The 4,785-nt window shown below is 46.2% G+C and overlaps 1 pseudogene; it reads right to left on the reverse strand.

The window, feature by feature from the left end:
* Positions 1-1,320: 1,320 nt before the first annotated feature.
* Positions 1,321-2,082, reverse strand: LOC147466106 (uncharacterized; annotated as a pseudogene).
* Between the last annotated feature and the right edge of the window lie 2,703 nt (positions 2,083-4,785).

The following is a 4,785-nucleotide window of genomic DNA, read 5'->3' on the forward strand; positions in this document are numbered from 1 at the left end:
CCATGTCCTGTGGCACTGTAGCCTGCTACACCAAACTTGTGGATAGGCACAATAGTGTGTCTAGTCCACTCCTCTGGAAAGCCCTCCACCATGAAACCAACAGGCTATGGTGTCGGCTATTTAAATGAGGTACTCACTTTGTAGTCCTTTGTGTGCAAATCTATGGTGATGTAGTCAGTGTATGGCTAGTGTTCCCATATTTGTGGTGAAGAAAGTAGAGATGGGGCTCGAGTGGCTCTCGGATTGGAGGCTGCTCAGGAACCTCATACAATCTCTCTGCATAATCATGCCATGCCTTTAGGTTCTCAACGGGTGTGGTCGGGCCGGGGGTACATACGATGTGAGTAGTGTGTGGAAAGGAGCTGAGGGCTGATGTGTGCAAGATAGATGAGATCTTGGAGGTGAGTGAGGACAATGATGCCGATGGTTCGAGCCAACAAAGGCACGCATGGACCTCTGTTGAGTATATAGGGGCTAGTTCTCGTGTGGAGTGGATGGTAGAGTGTGGAGCAGATGTAGCCGGTGCATGGGAGATGGTGGCTCTAGTGAAAGAAAGAGAGAGGTAGGCATGGTCAGCTCAGATGGGGATGGTTGGAATGGTGAAAGAGAAAATTGGATGTATAGCCTCTTGAGGTTCCATAATATAATTCATTGTAGAGTACTCCATAATCCCCTCCATCAAACTCCATTGGGGGGGGGGGGGGGGGGGGGGGCGGCATGTGTTCTCGTAGAATCACCCTCTTTGTAATGAAAGAGGTCCTTGCCTCTTTGGAGGAGAATTGGAGGATGAGGCCCTTTCACTTATTAGGTCTTTTCCAGCTCTTCAAATCCTGTTTACGGGGAGGTGGCTCTTCTTCTTTGTACCCAAGCTTGGTACATAGTTCTCTATCATCCATGTCACGTGTGGAGTCTTTCTTCTTCACTATGCCGGTGACTCTTATGTTGAGTCAACAGGTATGTCGCATCTTCTCCTCCTCAAGGGTAGTGAGTACGAGAAGGGATTCCTTCTTCTTGGCGTCCCTTGCTTGTGGAACAAAGCAAGGCCCCTGTCTGTGTAGAAAACCAAGGCCTTTGCTTGGTTTAAAATAAGATGTCCCACGATCCTCTCAGCGCATACCTTAGGGTCCAAAGTTTAGCATTGGGTGTCCCAAAATACATCATTACGGAAGTCTTGTCTACATAAACATTGCGCGCTGCTTTAGTGAAGGTGGATTGAGGGGGGGGGGGGGGGGGGGGGGGGGGGGGGGAGAGAGAGAGAGAGAGAGAGAGAGAGAGAGAGAGAGAGAGAGAGAGAGAGAGAGAGAGAGAGATGAAATGAAATGTTATATTAACGTCTTCAAAAGGCCAAAATGACCTATGAGTCCAATCTGTTACAGAATGGTGAATCTAATACCATGTCTGGGTACAAAAGAACTAGAACAAAGATACTACTACTAGAATCCATCCTCATCTGCACTCTGGATGTCAAGAGAGTATGGCTTGAATCCTCTGCTTTAGTCTCCGTCGATGATGTGTAGCCCCTCTCCTCAATCGTGGCCGTCTGGATCTCTGTAGCTCTAGTGCTCTGTCGATGAGAGTGCCGGCAGTGGTCGAATGAGTGTGGGCCGAGCTCTGCAGTGATGGCTGCTCCTCTGGCTGTCCCATATCTAGTGAAAAGAAACCTGTAATCTGTCTCTGGGACTGTCTCTCTCTATCTCTCCCCAATAAAGTGTCTCTATATCTGTGTAACTCAAGTAGATATAGCCCAAGACATCTCTGATCCTCATAACTCATGACCCTAGAGAAAGGACCGAAACCCTCTGTGAATAAGCAGTGGAAACGGCCCCGAATCTCATAGTGCACTGTGCAATGGCATATGTAATGTAACTCTGTCTCTGGCTCTAGCTAGCATAAGCGGCATATCGTGTTGTCTGCTAGTATCCCTTTGAATCTACCAGTCTCAACCTCCAGCTGATGTGAGGATGTGAGTATCTAACCAATGGCACACCACAAACCATGATACATATGTGTGTTCATGTAGCTGGGTCGAATCAAAAACCCATCTCCTTTGAGGTGGCGAAGATGCTCTCTACAGAAAGCCATCTTCGTGCCCAACTCCTGTGGCGGCTCTATCCATGTCCTCCTGGTATCCAGTTGGATCAGGTCCTGACGAATGAGTCTAGTAATCTTCACCCGTGTAAGAGACATCAAGGGTGCCCGAAGAGAGTACTGGAAAGGGGGCAGCTTGTCCATGGTGAAGCCATGCGTCTGAAACCATGATACTCATCTGTGCATACCAGCATGAAGTGTCCCCCTGAAGAGCTAACTATCTGGAAGACTCAAGGGCAAGTCTAGCATATCTGTCTCAAGTAGTATCCCACAAGCTATGCACAAAGGAGATTGATCTCGTAAGCCGGGGACAGGTCTCGGGGACGTGACAGGTCCCGGGAACGGGGACGTGGCAAAGCAGGGGACGGGGACGGGCCAAGGAATGCGTGTTAAAAAACTTGTTCTATACTAAACAACACAAGATTGCAAAGACAAAGTGGGTTTTGCACTCATAAATACCAAAATATGACATGCGGTAAGAACACGGCGAGCATGCGCCGCACATGTTGACGTGATGATCAATCATCATACTCAAAAGGGAAGAAATTAATGATGTACAAGTGAAGAGTGGATTAGTAGAGTCTAGTGGGCAACATTGACATATAGCTCAAGACTCTGAAAGCCCTAGAAAAAAGGTGTGGGGTCCCTTGCTCGCGTCCCTCCTGCATGTATCACTGGGGGACCCGCGTCCCGGGATGCGTCCCCCGTGCGTCCCATGTGAGAGACCTCTCTGCGTGGCGTCCCGTGTCCTCGCGTCCCCCGTTCCGTCCCTACCAAAAGGGCCACGTCCCCGGGTCCCCTGTTTCTATGGCTGTACGTCAACCACCAAAAGCAGAAAAGCACGACAAGGATAATAAAAGGAGACGACACAGAATTCCGCTGGACAAAGATTCTAAAGCCATTGCCAAGAAGCAGTCCCGACACCACAAGAAAAAAAAAAAGACGTTCAAAGCTGGAGATAAAGATGTTAAATTTGGATGCTTTAATGGAAAGAGGATCAATACGAAGGCTCTTGCTTTTATTCGACAATTCGAGGTGGGCTTTGCAAAACGTAATTTCTCAGAACGCTCTAAACTCCACCATGCTAGCATGTATCTAAACGATACAGCTAGCAACTGGTGGCTTACCACAATTCTGGAGAAGTGCAAACCCAAAGATTGGGAGAAGTTCAAAAAGGAGTTTTATGCTTAGTTCCTTCGTCGTGACTTTGCTAATGATGTGAAGAAAGAATGGGATTGGCTCTCCCAAAGAGAGCATGAAGTTGTGTCAGACTACCTTGACAAATTTTGGGTGGCCCTCCTCAAAGTCACTCCCTTCATGAAAATTTTTGATGCAGAGAAGATGCGCAAGTTTGAAGTGGGACTTCAACCAGAACTTTAGAAAAGTATGAAACTCTATCCCAGAAACACTCTTCAAATTATGATGCAGTCAGCCTTAATAGCTGGTAACTTGCATTCGAAAGGAACTCCTCGAAAGTAGGAGTTTAGTACCTTTCATGCAAAGCAGTAGGCTCTCACTACTGAGACATAAACCTCCACACGAAAGCTGCTTTCAGATCAGCCCAAAGGCCAAGAAAAGAAGCCAGAGGGAGCAAAGAAAAGCAAATTCCTCACTCCCTCTCAATTGAAGGTGTACATGGAAGAGTGAAAATGTTTCTATTGTGGCGAAAAAGACCATAGGAAACCAGATTGTCTACATCTTAAGAAAGATTCTCCTCCTCCTGCATCGAATTCAATACCTGACGTACAAGCCAACACCAAGAAGGAGAAAGGAAAAAGACAGTTACTCAAAGGGTGGGGTAGCTTGAATGGGTAGAGAGTATTAATCTTGTTTGATCTAGGCTCCACTGACAACTTCATCTCATTGGATACCTCAAAATCTCTTGGACTTACTCCCAAGAGATTGGGAACTTTGATCAGTTTAGGATCAACCTTTGAAGGGTTGACTATACAAATTCCACTCCAGTGCAAGGGCATCTGAATCTAAAGATTGGGAAGTACTCTGATTGAGATTCTTTCCTAGCTGCACCAATACAAGGCTGCGATGTTATTCTGGGCATACCTTGGCATTACAAGATCCATCCTCTCCCAGATTATGTAAATAAGAAACTGTCCTTTACTTTCAAAGGGCAGCTGTATGAAGTAGATGCAAGTGCTAGTGATTGGCCTATTCCTATGGTCATTCACATCATTGTTAAAAGAGAAATAAAGAAGTGTCATTCTGCTTACTTGATTTTTATTAAAGATAGAGAGGTGAGTGTTGAAAAAGTGTTGTCGAATTTAGATAATGGTCGACTAACTTTTCTTAATCAGTATAAGGATTGTTTCATTCTGTAAGGTGCAGCGGAAGTGAATGTTGAACTTTGCTCAACATGAGTGCTCCGAACTGTGCTCAAGGGTTCCTTTTACTTACGGAAGGGAGAGCCTTATGTCCTTTAGTGCGAGAGTGCAAATGATTACAAACAAAGTGGTAAACACTGTGAATGAAGGTGCTGAGACTGAGAGATAGAGAGAGAAGAATACAACACCAGAATGTTGTCAAACCCTCCTCCAAAGGCCCCACTCTTTTTGGCGAGAGCGGTCTACTATTGATTGCACAAATCTCTACAATGCTATGGACTTGCCGACGATGTCAATGACGATGAGGACGACGACGAAACGGGCTGAAATCTAAAAACGCTAAGGGCGGAAATCTGCA

This window comes from Adiantum capillus-veneris, chromosome 1, assembly GCF_014529385.1.
Source record: "Adiantum capillus-veneris isolate H3 chromosome 1, ASM1452938v2, whole genome shotgun sequence".
Classification (NCBI taxonomy): Eukaryota; Viridiplantae; Streptophyta; class Polypodiopsida; order Polypodiales; family Pteridaceae; genus Adiantum; species Adiantum capillus-veneris.